Source organism: Chiloscyllium punctatum, chromosome 4 (assembly GCF_047496795.1).
Source record: "Chiloscyllium punctatum isolate Juve2018m chromosome 4, sChiPun1.3, whole genome shotgun sequence".
Taxonomy (NCBI): domain Eukaryota; kingdom Metazoa; phylum Chordata; class Chondrichthyes; order Orectolobiformes; family Hemiscylliidae; genus Chiloscyllium; species Chiloscyllium punctatum.
In genome coordinates this window covers 78,557,948-78,573,861 of record NC_092742.1, presented here as the reverse complement: position 1 = coordinate 78,573,861, position 15,914 = coordinate 78,557,948, and the positions used below count along the sequence as shown (strand labels likewise).

Sequence of the window (15,914 nt, the reverse complement as noted above, 5' to 3'; positions counted from 1 at the left end):
ACGGGCGGACCCGCCCACTTGACTTTGCCCCCTTCTTGAGACACCTGCCCCGTCGCCGTGCGCCTGCCCCGCCCCCTCGCCGCACCGTTACCACGGTAACACTGCCCTCGGTTCGGTCACAATTGTCACCACGCAGGGCGGTCTTAGTCAGCGGTCCCGCCCTCACGCGCATGGTTACCATAGTAACACCGCGCGGCCTGTGCTCCATTCCTCGATTTCCCTGAGCTGCTCCAGGACCAGATCAAAATAATCCTGCTGTAACACATCTGTTGCAAACTTCCAAGAGAAAAAAATTAAATACAAGCATTGCATTTATATTGTACCGTTGGCATAATCACAGAGCGATTTTTAAGTCTAGCCAACATATCGTACTGTAAAAAACGCGGTAGGTAATTTGCGCTCAACAAACTCCGCGCAATGTGATAATTACTAGATAATCTATGTATGATAATGTTGATTGAGGAATTAATATTGAGATAACTATTGTTTCTCAAAGTAATGAATTGGGATCGTCTGAGCAGTGAAATAACACAGCTAAAGTTCAAAAATATGCATATCTTTTCATCAAGCGTCTTGTAAGCTTAAAACATGATATGTAATACACCTGTATATTGGCAGTAATGTACTACACACAGGAAACCAATAATGCAGATGCTTTAAGGGGACGCTAGGCAAGCTTGTGAAGATTTTATTTCGTGGCCATTATTTGATTGATTTAAATATTAATTGGAATTTTGTTTATGCAGGAGAAAGTGAGGACTGCAGATGCTGGAGATCAGAGCTGAAAAATGTGTTGCTGGAAAAGCGCAGCAGGTCAGGCAGCATCAAAGGAACAGGAGAATCGACATTTCGGGCATAAGCCCTTCTTCAGTTACTTAATAATTTGTACTGTAACATTTAAGTTACTGAGCATTTTTAAAGTCAAAGCAATGCAATTCATTTCTCCAAATAAATTCTCTTCATTATTTTATAATTTCCTGTTTTACTCCGATACTCCAACATAAGCAATGATGTAATTAGAATAGGTCTCACTATAAAATTTGCCTTGGACATACTGCCACGCAGCATTCTTAGAATGGAATAGTGCAGTGTTTGAACATAAATAATGTTGTAAAAACCTCATTGTGGATTTGTTTGTTGGTTTCAGCCTATTGTTTTGAAAGAAAGCACAAAATCTATATTGGTCACAGAGATCGCGACCACAAAGATGGAATAATCATGAGCTGAGACCAGTTGTGAACTATCAATCCCTTGGTCTCTATACCACATTAGTTGTGGACATTGGATCTTAACTTCAGCTGATGCACATTTCTTCTATATCCTGTGTAGCAAATCTGGTTGTAAAATAAATTCTGGCTGGAACACTGGGAAACCAAGTACAAAGCCAGCAAAACTTTTGAGGAAGAGTATTAGAAAATAAAGTATTAAAGATTAATTGCATCTATGAATTAGCTAATGTGTGAAATAATAAAGGTCTTTAACAATAATTTGGAGAGAAGGGTCTGTTTCCGTGCTGTACTTCTTTATGGCTCTATGACTCTAAATGTGTGGGTCAGGGCATGTAGAGGCAATTAATTACACACACAAAACTATAAGTCCAGTCAATCTGTCTTGGGGACTGTTACAAATGCAGAGGTCAATGAAGCATGTACAAGAAGAAACTTGAAAGTATTAAATAATTATAGGTCACCAGAAGCAGATGGAATACACATGAGATTCCTGAAGGAAACAAGTGAAAAAATAGGAGGCTTTTGTTAATATTTTTAGGATGTTCGTAAATGCTTAGGTTTGTTGCATGACAGCTTGTGTAATCTCTGTATTCCAAAGGAACATCATAATTTAGGGAATTCTGAATCTGTTAAACGATTACTCAGAGGTATGTATCTTGGTCAGTTGTCCTAACAGAGTCATAGAGATGTACAGCATGGAATAAGACCCTTCGGTCCAACCTGTTCACGCCGACCAGACATCCCAACCCAATCTAGTCCCACCTGCCAGCACCCGGCCCATATCCCTCCAAACCATTCCTATTCATATACCTCTTAAATGTTGCAATTGTACCAGCCTCCACTACATCCTCTGGCAGCTCATTCCATACATGTACCACCCTCTGCGTGAAAAAGTTGCACTGTAGGTCTCTTTTATATCTTTCCCCTCTCAACCTAAACCTATGCCCTCTAGTTCTAGACTCCCCGATCCCAGGGAAAAGACTTTGTCTATTTATCCTATCCATGCCCCTCATAATTTTGTAAACCTCTATAAGGTCACCCCTCAGCCTCCGACGCTCCAGGGAAAACAGCCCCAGCCTGTTCAGCCTCTCTCTATAGCTCAAATCCTCCAACCCTGGCAACATCCTTGTAAATCTTTTCTGAACCCTTTCAAGTTTCACAACATCTTTTCGATAGGAAGGAGACCAGAATTGCATGCAATATTCCAACAGTGGCCTAACCAATGTCCTGTACAGCTGCAACATGACCTCCCAACTCCTGTACTTAATACTCTGACCAATAAAGGAAAGTATACCAAACGCCTTTTTCACTATCCTATCTACCTGCTACTCCACCTTCAAGGAGCTATGAACCTGCACTCCTACGTTTCTTTGTTTAGCAACACTCCCTAGGACCTTACCATTAAGTGTATAAGTCCTGCTAAGATTTGCTTTTCCAAAATGCAGCACCTCGCATTTATCTGAATTAAACTCCATCTGCCACTTCTCAACCCATTGGCCCATCTGGTCCAGATCCTGTTATAATCTGAGGTAACCTTCTTCGCTGTCCACTACACCTCCAATTTTGGTGTCATCTGCAAACTTACTAATTGTACCTCTTATGCTCGCATCCAAATCATTTATGTAAATGACAAAAAGTAGAGGACCCAGCACTGATCCTTGTGGCACTCCACTGGTCACAGGCCTCCAGTCTGAAAAGCAACCCACCACCACCACCCCATGTCTTCTACCTTTATAGACAATAGGTGCAGGAGTAGGCCATTCTGCCCTTTGAGCCTGCATCACCATTCAATATGATCATGGCTGATCATCCTTAATCAGTATCCTGTTCCTGCCTTATCTCCATAACCCTTGATTCCACTATCCTTGAGAGCTCTATCCAACTCTTTCTTAAATGAATCCAGAGACTGGGCCTCCACTGCCCTCTGGGGCAGAGCATTCCACACAGCCACCACTCTCTGGGTGAAGAAGTTTCTCCTCATCTCTGTCCTAAATGGTCTACCCCGTATTTTTAAGCTGTGTCCTCTGGTTCGGCACTCACCCATCAGCGGAAACATGTTTCCTGCCTCGAGAGTGTCCAATCCTTTAATAATCTTATATGTCTCAATCAGATCCCCTCTCAGTCTTCTAAACTCAAGGGTATACAAGCACAATCGCACCAGTCTTTCAGCGTAAGGTAGTCCTGCCATTCCAGGAATTGACCTCGTGAACCCACACTGCACTCCCTCAATATCCAGAATGTCTTTCCTCAAATTTGGAGACCAGAACTGCACACAGTAGTCCAGGTGTGGTCTCACCAGGGCCCTGTACGGCTGCAGAAGAATCTCTTTGCTTCCATACTCAATCCCTCTTGTTATGAAGGCCAGCATGCTATGAGCCTTCTTCACTACTTGCTGTACCTGCACATTTACCTTCATTGACTGGTGTACAAGAACACCCAGATCTCTCTGTACTGCCCCTTTACCTAAATTGATTCCATTTAGGTAGTAATCTGCCTTCATGTTCTTGCCACCAAAGTGGATAACCATACATTTATCCACATTAAACTGCATCTGTCATGCATCTGACCACTCACCTAACCTGTCCAGGTCACCCTGTAATCTCCTAACATCCTCCTCACATTTCACACTGCCACCCAGCTTAGTATCATCAGCAAATTTGCTAATGTTATTACTAATAACATCTTCTATATCATTAATGTATGTTGTAAAAAGCTGCGGTCCCAGCACTGATCCCTGTGGTACCCCACTGGTCACTGCCTGCCATTCCGAAAGGGAGCCGTTTATTACTACTCTTTGTTTCCTGTCAGCCGACCAACTTTCAATCCAAGTTAGTACTTTTCCCCCAATACCGTGCACCCTAATTTTGCTCACTAACCTCCTATGTGGGACTTTATCAAAAGCTTTCTGAAAGTCCAGGTACAATACATCTACTGGATCTCCCTCATCTGTCTTCAGAGTTACATCCTCAAAAAATTCCAGAAGATTAGTCAAGCATGATTTCCCCTTCATAAATCCATGCTGACTCTGACCTATCCTGTTACTACTATCCAAATGTGTCGTAATTTCATCCTTTATAATAGCATCTTTCCCACCACTGAAGTCAGACCAACTGGTCTATAATTTCCTGCTTTCTCTCTCCCACCTTTCTTAAAAAGTGGTACAACATTAGCCACCCTCCAATCCGCAGGAACTGATCCCAAATCTATCGAACTCTAGAAAATAATCACCAACGCATCCACGATTTCTCGAGCCACCTCCTTCAGTACCCTGGGATGTAGACCATCAGGGCCTGGGGACTTCTCAACCTTCAGATCTGACAGTCTCTCCAACACCAATTCCTGGAAAATATAAATTCCCTCAAGTTCAGGTGCTTCAGCCACTGTTACCTCAGGGAGATTGCTTGTGTCTTCCCCAGTGAACACAGATCTGAAGTACCAAATCAATTTTTCTGCCATTTCTTTGTTCCCCGTAATATATTCCCCTGTTTCTGTCTACAAGGGCCCAATTTTACTCTTAACCAATTTTTTGCCTTTCACATATCTAAAAAAGCTTTTACTATCCTCCTTTATATTTTTGGCCAGTTTACCTTTGTACCTCATTTTTTCTCTGCGTATTTCCTTCTTAGTAATCCTCTGTTGTTCTTTAAAAACTTCCCAGTCCTCCATTTTCCCACTTTTCTTTGCTATGTTATACTTTTTCTTTTTTAACTTTATATGTTTCTTAACTTCCCTCGTCAGCCACGGCCACCCATGCCTCCTCCTAGGATCTTTCTTCCTTTTTGGAATGAACTGATCCTGCATCTTCTGCATCATACACAGAAATATCTGCCATTGTTCCTCCACTGTCATCCCTGCTAAGGTATTGCACCATTGTACTTTGGCCAGCTCCTCCCTCATAGTTCCATAGTTCCCTTTACTCAACAGAAATATTGTCACTTCCGATTGTACCCTCTCCCTCTCAAATTGCAGATTGAAGCTTATTGTATTATGGTCACTACTTCCCAATGGCTCCTTCACTTCGAGGTCCCTGATCAATTCTGGTTCGTTGCACAATACCAGATCCAGAATTGTCTTCTCCCTGGTAGGCTTCAACGCCAGCTGTTCTAAGAATCCATCTCAGAGGCACTCCTCAAAGTCTCTTTCTTGAGGTCCAATACCATCCTGATTCTCCCAGCCTACCTGCATGTTGAAATCCCCCATCACAACTGTAGTAACATCTTTGCGACAGGCCAATTTCAGCTCCTGGTTCAACTTACACCCAACATCCAGAGTACTGTTTGGGGGCCTGTAGACAACTCCCAACAAGGCCTTTTTACCCTTAGAGTTTCTCAGCTCTATCCATACTGACTCTACATCCCCTGATTCTAGGTACCCCTGCGCAAAGGACTGAATATCATCCCTTACCAGCATGGCCATCCCACCCCCTCTGCCCGTCAGTCTGTCCTTACGATAACACGTGTAGCCTTGAATATTCATTTCCCAGACCCTGTCCACTTGAAGCCACGTCTCAGTTATCCCCACAATATCGTATCTGCCAATTTCCAAAAGAGGAGCCTCAAGCTCATCCATCTTATTTCTAATGCTTCGTGCATTCATATATAATATTTTTAATTTGTTACTGCCCTCACCTTTCCCATCAACTCCTATTTCACTCAACCTTACAGCATGATCCCTTTTTGAGTTTTCTGCTTCATTGATACAGTTGTCTTTCTTGACTTCCTGTGTTCTAACATTCCCTTCAATTTCCTTCTTAAACATCCAGTTTGTCCCCTCCCCCTCGCTACTTAGTTTCAACGTAGCTGTGTTGCAGTAGCAAACCTGCCTGCCAGAATGCTGGTCCCTAACCTATTAAGGTGCAAACCGTCTCTCTTGTATAATTTATGCTTACCACAAAACATATCCCAGTGATCCAAGAACTTAAATCCTTGCTTCCTGCACCAGTTCCCCAGCCACACGTTCAAGTCCATTATCTCCCTGTTTCTGGCCTCACCAGCCCGAGGAACTGGAAGCAAACCGGAGATAACCACCCTGGATCTCCTGCTTTTCAGCCTTCTTCCTAGTTCTCCGAAGTCCCGCTGTAGTATGTTCCTCCTCTTCTTCCCGACATCATTTGTGCCGACATGTACCACCACCTCTGGCTCTTCACCTTTGTCCTTGAGGATTTCCTGCACTCTGTCTGTGATGTCTTTAACCCTGGCACCAGGAAGGCAACACACCTTCCTTAAGTCCCGCCTGTTGCCACAAAAACCCCGGTCAGTTCCTCTTACTATGGAGTCCCCTATTACCACGGCTCTGCGCGATGTCCGACTCTTCCGCTCTGCCTCCATGCCAACTTTTGATTGACAGACCTGGCCGCCTTGCAGACTGGCAGTGTCATCTGTCTCTACTGTTTCCAAAAGATTCAACTTGTTCCTGACAGGTACTTCCCCCGGGGTCTCTTGCACCTGTCTCCTCTCTGCCTTCCTCATTGTCTGCTCTCTTCTGCTCTCTTCTGGTATGGTCAGTGTAATAACCTTGCTGAAGGTCTTGTCCAGAAAGATCTCATTCTCTCGGATGAGCCTAAGGTCCTCGAGTTCTTTCATCAGTGCTGCAATATGCTCTGTCAGTAGCTGAACGTGCACTCACTTTCCACACTTATACTAGCCAGACACACCAGATTCATTGACCTCCCACATCAAGCACGTAGCACACTGAGGCAGCTTGGCAGTCATGTCTTCACCCTCTTCAACTGTGGCGTAATCACTTCACTCAATCTCCTTGTCAAAGACTCCTGAGCTAAAGCTTCACTCTTCAATCCACAGGAACATTTTTGGACCCTCTTTTTGGGCCAAGTCTGTGGACTTTTAATTTAGGTTAGAGGAGGAGGGTGGGAGGGAGGACCTACTTTGTAGGACCTGGGGTCTAGAACACACCCACTCAAATTACAATCACTTACCTTCCCGACCGTCTTTGTGCTCCGACTTCACTTCTGCCCAGCTCCCGCCGCTCTCTGCTGCAAAAAGCCAATTCTGTCTCCAAATGGCTAGTTCTCTTTTATTCCATGAGATCTAACCTTGCTAATCAGTCTCCCATGGGGAACCTTGTCAAACGCTTTACTGAAGTCCATATAGATCACAAAGACTGCTCTGCCCTCATCAATCTTCTTTGTTATTTCTTCAAAAAACTCAATCAAGTTTGTGAGACATGATTTCCCATGCACAAAGCCATGATGATATCCCTAATCATTCTTGCCTTTCAAAATACATGTACATCCTCTCTCTCAGGATTCTCTCCAACAACTTGCCCACCACTGAGGTCAGGCTCACCTGTCTATAGTTGTTGTGGTTCTGTTCGCCGAGCTGGGAATTTGTCTTGCAAACGTTTCGTCCCCTGTCTCGGTGACATCCTCAGTGCTTGGGAGCCTCCTGTGAAGCGCTTCTGTGCTGTTTTCTCCAGCATTTATAGTGGCCTGTCTCTGCCGCTTCCAGTTGTCAGTTCAAGCTGTCTGCTGTAGTGGCCGGTATATTGGGTCCAGGCCGATGTGTTTGTTGATAGAGTCTGTGGATGAGTGCCATGCCTCTAGGAATTCCCTGGCTGTTCTCTGTTTGGCTTGCCCTATAATGGTAGTGTTGTCCCAGTCGAATTCATGTTGCTTGTCGTCTGTGTGTGTGGCTACTAAGGATAGCTGGTCGTGTCGTTTCATGGCTAGTTGGTGTTCATGTATACGGATCGTTAACTGTCTTCCTGTTTGTCCGATGTAGTGTTTTGTGCAGTCCTTGCATGGGATTTTGTACACTACATTAGTTTTGCTCATGTTGGGTATCGGGTCCTTCGTTCTGGTGAGTTGTTGCCTGAGGGTGGCTGTTGGTTTGTGTGCTGTTATGAGTCCTAGTGGTCGCAGTAGTCTGGCTGTCAGTTCAGAAATGCTCCTGATGTATGGTAGTGTGGCTAGTCCTTTGGGTTGCGGCATGTCCTCGTTCCGTTGTCTCGCCCTTAGGCATCTGTTGATGAAATTGCGAGGGTATCCGTTTTTAGCGAATACCTTGTATAGGTGTTCCTCTTCCTCTTTTTGCAGTTCTGGTGTGCTGCAGTGTGTTGTGGCCCTTTTGAATAGTGTCCTGATGCAACTTCATTTGTGTGTGTTGGGGTGGTTGCTTTCATAGTTTAGGACTTGGTCTGTGTGTGTGGCTTTCCTGTAAACCTTTGTGGTGAATTCTTCGTTCGGTGTTCTCTGTACCATCACATCTAGGAATGGGAGTTGGTTGTCCTTTTCTTCCTCTCTAGTGAATCGGATTCCTGTGAGTGTGGCGTTGATGATCTGGTGTGTGTTCTCTATTTCTGTGTTTTTAATTATTACAAAGGTGTCATCCACGTATCTGACCCAGTCTTTACTGCCCTTCTTAAACTGTGGCACCACGTTTGCCAACCTCCAGTCTTCCAGTACCTCACCTGTGACTATCGATGATACAAATATCTCAGGAAGAGCCCAGCAATCACTTCGCTAGCTTCCCACAGAGTTCCCGGGTACACCTGTGAAACAAACTTGTAAGGAGATCTCAGCTATCTGTAAGAATAATAGGGTAGTTATGGTCAGGGATTTTAACTTTCCAAACATAGATTGGGACTGCCATAGTGTTAAATGTTTAGATGGAGAGGAATTTCTTAAGTGTGTACAAGACAATTTTCTGATTTAGTATGTGGATGTACCTACTAGAGAAGGTGCAAAACTTGACCTACTCTTGGGAAATAAGGCAGGGCAGGTGACTGAGGTGTCAGTGGGGAAGCACTTTGGGGCCAGCGACCATAATTCTATTCATTTTAAAATCATGATGGAAAAGGATAGACCAGATCTAAAAGTTGAAGTTCTAAATTGGAGAAAGACCAATTTTGACGGTATTAGGCAAGAACTTTCAAAAGCTGATTGGAGGCAGATGTTCGCAGGTAAAGGGACGGCTGGAAAATGGGAAGCCTTCAGAAATGAGATAACAAGAATCCAGAGAAAGTATATTCCTGTCAGGGTGAAAGGGAAGGCTGGTAGGAAATGCTGGATGACTAAAGAAATTGAGGGTTTGGTTAAGAAAAAGAAGGAAGCATATGTCAGGTACAGACAGGATAGATTGAGTGAATCCTTAGAAGAGTATAAAGGAAGTAGGAGTATACTTAAGATGGAAATCAGGAGGGCAAAAAGGGGACATGAGATAGTGTTGGCAAATAGAATGAAGGAGAATCCAAAGGGTTTTTACAAATATATTAAGGACAAAAGGGTAACGAGGGAGAGAATAGGGTCCCTCAAAGATCAGCCAGGCAGCCTTTGTGTGAAGCCACAGAAAATGGGAGATAGTAAATGAATATTTCGCATCAGTATTTACTGTGGCAAAGGATATGAAAGATATAGAATGTCGGGAAATAGATGGTGACATCTTGCAAAATGTCCAGATTACAGAGGAGGAAGCGCTGGATGTCTTGAAATGGTTAAAGGTGGATAAATCCCCAGAATGTCTCCTTATGTGGCTCAAAAATCAAATATTCTTTGATAACTGTCTTGTGAAGCACTCTGATACTTTCTCCAGTAAACCTGCTCTATAAATTAAAGTTTATTTTGCAGTTGGAGTCAAAATACCAGTATGTTTTAACTTCTGGCTAACTCATTGCGAGGGTTTTTGAATATAAAAGTAGGGACTTTCTTATTGCAGCTGTACAAGGCCTTGGTAAGATCACATATGGAGCACTTTGCACACTCTGGGGTTCTGCAGGGTTCTCTGCTGGTTCCCTCACTATTGTGGTGCACATTAATGATGTGAAGTTAAATGTAGGGATATATTCAAGAAGTTCATTACACTTACAGTGTGGAAACAGGCCCTTCGGCCCAACAAGTCCACACTGACCCACCCAGACCTATTCCCCTACATTTACCCCTACCCCTAACACTACGGGGAATTTAGCATGGCCAATTCACCTAACCTGCACATTTTTGTTCTGTGGGAGGAAACCGGAGCACCTGGAGGAAAATCACGCAGACACGAGGAGAATGTGTAAACTCCACATAGTCAGTTGCCTGAGTCGCGAGTTGAACTTGGGTCGCTGGCGCTGTGAGGCAGCAGTGCTAACCACTGTGCCCCTGTGCCACCCACATGGATTTTAAAAAAAAATTAGATTCCCTACAGTGTGGAAACAGGCCCTTCGGCCAAATCAGTCCATACCGACCCTCCGAAGAGTAACCCACCCAGACCCCATCTCCCTCTGACTAATGCACCATAAAATCATTTGGATGATAAATAATGAGGAAGATAGCTGTAAACTGCAGAAGGATAAAAATGGGCTGGGCAGAGCACTGGCAAATGGACTTCAAATGGAAAAATGTAACAAATACAACTTGTGGAGGATGAACAAGGAAAGGGATTGCACTATATAAATGGTTAGATGCTGGAAAGTACTCAAGGTCAGGGGTGTCTTGGTGTGCATATCCACAGATCCATAAAAGGAGCAGAACAGGTAGATAAGGTGGTTAAAAAAAACATATGGGATCTTGGCTTTATTAAACAAGGCATAGAATACAAGAGCACCTCGGCGTGCATGAACTATATTAACCATTGATTAGGCCACAACTGAAGAACTACGCACAATTCTGGGCACCCACATTATGGGAAGGATATGATTGCGCCAGAGAGGATGCAGAGGAAATTTACTACAATACTGCCTGGGCTGCAAGGTCTGAACTATGAAGAAAGATTGGATAGGCTGGAGGTTTTTTTTCCTTACAGCAGCGAAAGTTGAGAGGGAACCTAACTAGGTATGTTGAGTATAGGAGCAGGGATATGTGTTGCAGTAATACAGAGCCTTGGTGACACTTAAACTATTATGTGCAATTTTGGTTTCCTTTTCTGAGGAAAGATGCTCGTGCTCTTGAGGGAGTTCAGTGGTTTACCAGGCTGGTTCCAGGGATGGTGGGACTGATGTATGAGGAGAGAATGAATGCATTCAAGAGGTGGCTGGATATAGCACTTAGGGAGAATGGGATCAAAGTTTATGGGGAGAAAGCAGGATTAGGCTATTGAGTTGGACGATCAGCCATGATTGTGATGAATGGCAGAGCAGGCTTAAAGGGCCGAATGGCCTCCTCCTGCTCCTATGTTTCTATGTAGGTATGTAAGGTTATGAATAAAAATAAAATACTGTGGATTCTGGAGATCTGAAAGAATCACAGAGAATGCTGGAGAAACCTGGCATTCACTGTATTTGTTGTGTAAGATTGGTGGATAGAAAGGGACTCTTTGATTAGTAGAGGTGTCAATAACAAGAGGTAAGAGATGGTAAGAGGTAGAACACTAAGAGGGGAGTTGAGAAACTTGTTCAACTAGAGACCAGTGGGAATCTGAATTCACTACCTCATAATGGAGTAGAGTGGTGCTGGAAAAGCACAGCAGTTCAGGCAGCATCCGAGGAGCAGGAAAATGGATGCTGCCTGAACTGCTGTTCTTTTCCAGTACCACTCTACTCCAGAATCTGGTTTCCAGGCATCTGCAATCACTGTTTTTACCTCATTACCTGATAGGTCTAATCCCAGGCAACCTCGTGCAGATCTCTAAGGATATGATTGCACCAGAGAGGATGCAGAGGAAATTTACTACAATACTGCCTGGGCTGCAAGGTCTGAACTATGATCACAGTTGGTGCTGATGATCACAGTTGACTTGTATGCCAATGGAATGAAACACTTTTCATTTGAGATCAGCTGTGTTATGATATGTCTCTCTCAACAATTGTTCTGAATTGAGAATGGGTGTGTTCCAAGTACTCAAAATACCAAAAGATAACAAGGGGGCCTGACTGTTGAAGAATTGAAAAAAGTATGAATTGTATAAAATGTAGTTCAGGTTGCTCAATTAAATTACCATCCTGACTTGGAAATATATCACTGGTCCTTCAGTGTCACTGGATCAAAATCCTGGAACTCTCTTTCTAACAGCATTTTGCGTCTACTTACAGCAAATGGACTGCAGTGTTCACCACCACCTTCTCAAGAGTACCTGGGGATGGACAATAAATGTTGACTTAGTCAGCGAAGCCCATAACCCATGAATGATTTTTAAAGAAATATTTAATGCGTTTTACTACAGTTCATGTTGCTATGAAATTCTGAATGAAAGTATTCTTAAAAATGCTCAATAATTGATGGTAGCTGACAAATGAGAGCTAAAAGACTGGAGATAGGCCTTTGTGTATCAGGACCCAAAAAGAGAAAGCTACATTTTCAGATCATTCACATGAAGTGACCAAATAATTCACCATATCTCGTGCTGTAACTGCCTTATAATTGGGCTCTTCTGATCATTAGGTCAAAGCTACAGCTTGGAGAATATTATATTTCTTAAGCTAATTCCCCCCACACTCCTTCAGCAGTATCATTCAGTTAACTATGATGCTCTCTGAATTTGTTTATTTCTTTTTGCAAATATTATTTTTACTGTTCTGATAGTTAGCCAGTGCTCCTTACCTGTATGGTAAGTTTTCTTGGTTCAATTTTGCCTATCATTCTGATTTACACAGAACAGCGATTCACCAATTTTATCTTAAACTTCTATAAGTTCACTATTAGCATATTTTAAAGAAAATATCAACTATTTCCCCTTCGGCTCCTCCAATCGTTAGTCATTCCTACTTAGTCTCTTGTAACTTCTACAAATCCATCTTCCATTTTCTATCTTGATGGCATACTTACTAGCTATGCTAAGAAAAATGTTCATTTTCTCTTGTAATTGTTTTGGATGGTAAAATGGTTACAACACAGAAGGAGACTATTTGTCCCATTGTCTCTTGTCCAAGAGCAACTCAACTCATCTCACTTCTTCCCTTTTCCAAGTAGCCATGTTTTATCTTCAGGTAACTGTCAAATTTTCTTTTGAAAGCCATAAGTGAATCTGCCTACTCATTCTGTAAGACAGTGCATAATCAAGTACTAACCTGAGGTATATTTTTTAAAAAGTATTTTCCCCATGTCACTGGCTTCTTTTGCCAATCGCCTTAAATTGGTACCTTCTAATTATCAATCCCTCTGCCAACAAGAACAGTTTCTCCTTGTCTCTTCTATGCAAATCCCTCATTATTTTGATGACCAGAATCAAACTTCCTCAATGTTCTCATTTCCATGGCCAACATTCACTGTTTTTTTCCAATCTATCCATGACACTGAAGTTCCTTATCCCTATAATCATTTTCACTAATCTTTTCTACATTCTCTGTAATGTATTCCCTTACTTCCAAAAGTGTGGTGTTTGCAGCTGCAGGCCAAATCATTGTTTTATATAAATTTATCATGATTTCCTTGATTTTGAACACTGTGCCCTGAAGCCTATGATTCCCCATGTTTAATTAACTGTTTTCTCAATCTGCCTTGTCACCTTCAATGATTTATTCACATAAAAGGATTGTGGACCAATGGGACTGATGGGTCATCTGTGAATTGGGCATATAATGAGCTCAGATCTTCTTATGGCTACTTGCAGTTGTATGTATGTGTCTGCAGTTGCAACATTATATCTGGTCATTCACTTCCATTAGAATTGGCTTAGATTCGTTCATGGGATGTTGGTGTCATTATTTATTACCCACCCCTAACTGACCAGTGAACATATAAGATTCAACCACCTTGCTGTGGGTCTGTAGTTACATATACATCAGAACAGGTAAGGGTGCCAGATTTCTTTCCAAAAAGGACATTAGTGAACCAAAGGAGTTGTTATGATAATTGGCAATGGTTGCATGGTTGCTATTAGGTTAGTTTTAATACCAATTTCTTCAAAATTTGAATTTCACCATTTGCCATGGAGGAATGTGAACCCATGAGTCCAGAACCAAAGGCTGAAATTCTAGATTACTATTCCATTCAAGGTTTGCCTTTTAATTTGCTCAGTTTCTTTATCATTCTTTTGATGATTTCCACTGCTACCACAATCTTTCCACTAGACTGGAATAATGTGGAGATGATTAATCCAATCCTGTATGAAACAGCTAATTTTTTTCACTTATGAAGCAAGGGCCATTGTCAGCATATTGCCTAAAATGCAGTAACAACCAAAATGTACTTTCCACAATCTCACTGGTAGTTATTGATCTACCTTCAAATGCCAGAGTATTATTCTGGTGACAAGATAATCAGTTCCTGAGAAAGTGAAGATTCTACCTTCAGCTTCATCCATGTTCAAATGATTCTGCTTTTTGTAGTGAGAACACATTTTCTCATTGCTGAACATGTCTTATTTTCATTTACGTGATTTCCTTTGCAGTATTTAAATCATACTCTTTGCCTATAAGCTTTGCTTTTCTCACCTGAAATGTCTGTCGCATAATGCCATGCCTGGTCTGTTCTGCCACAAATATGTTCTAGCTGCTGACTTAGAACCTAAGTGTTTTTGCACAAGCTGGTTGATTTCCTGAGAATAAGTTTCTCCTCTCTCAGCCTGCCTAATGCAATCTTGTCTTTAATTAGATCAACTCCTAGTTGTGCAAATTAATAGGATTCTCTAAGCTGTGTTAAAACAACTGAAGGAGTAATAAAGGGGATGATCGTGATGGAGTTAGTCTCAGCTGTAGTTATGATATATATCAGTTGTAACAATTATCCATCCCTACACAGACCAATGAGACAAAGGGAAGCTGAAATTGCATTGCCATAGCAATCAGCAGACCCAAGACTAAGTTTGGGTTAAGAGGGTGGAGTTAGATGCAGGGGGCTGGTAAGGGGAGTCCTTATAAATTAAGATTTATAAACTGTGCTGAAATGTCTGTATTTCTTAAAGTCGTCCTGGGTAACCAGGAGAGAGATGTCCCTAGGTTATGCTTGAATAAATCTTTGCTTGCTGAATCCAAGACTTGGCGTAGCTGTTTATACCACAACACACTTTTTTATTCACCTCGATACCATTCATAAATTACATTCAGTTGAGGTTCAAAGCGTGCCTTCAGGCTTTAAGAATTTCTGCAGTCTACATCTTTGTTCTTTGTGGAGATTTAGGGTGAATGACCCTCTGTAACAGTATTTCTCTAACAGTATTAAAGTGTAATTACTCACTTGAGTTGGAATTAACTAGATTTCCAATTTTGTGGAATAAATGAGTCACTTTGATATAAGAAAATCAACAGATCTGATCCAGTAGAAATTAGTGACTACAGTTGAGTACACCTGGAGATTGCATTTTCTTGGGTCTGATTTACTTGTTCTGGTGAAAGGGCACACGATAAAGGAAACATAGTTTACTGGCAGAGGGTTACAAACAGTAGGGTAGTCGTTGAATGACCTCAGTAATTATAGCCAATAAAATTAACCGATTTTCCAAACATTATGCAGAAGATTGTGCAAAATGGTATCATGACTTGAAACAAATAAAGAATTTGAGTGTCGCCCATATTAAAATAAAATACATCATTCAAAAACTTGGTGACTGAGGCTAATTCTAATGCACCGATCACCTCTGTGATCAGTTAACACAACCCAAGAACTAATTCCCAGACCCCTCCTTGAATTGTATGGATTAATGATCATATGATTTGCTATGTCTATTCAGAGTCACCAGAGAAACACATTATTATTTACATTTATAAAATCATTAACTGTTTGCTTGAATTTATGTTTTGTTATGAAATTTCATGTATTTTAATAGGCAGTTGTTGGGTGAAAATGTATACTTTGCTCCGATCACAAGCATGATT

At 42.0% G+C, this 15,914-nt stretch overlaps 1 long non-coding RNA gene across 1 annotated transcript; it reads left to right on the top strand.

The window, feature by feature from the left end:
• The first annotated feature begins 138 nt into the window (after positions 1–138).
• Positions 139–973, top strand: LOC140475943 (uncharacterized). The gene is made up of 2 exons (XR_011960371.1): positions 139–385; positions 747–973. It is a non-coding gene; the product is annotated as an uncharacterized lncRNA (long non-coding RNA).
• The last annotated feature ends 14,941 nt before the right edge of the window (positions 974–15,914 follow it).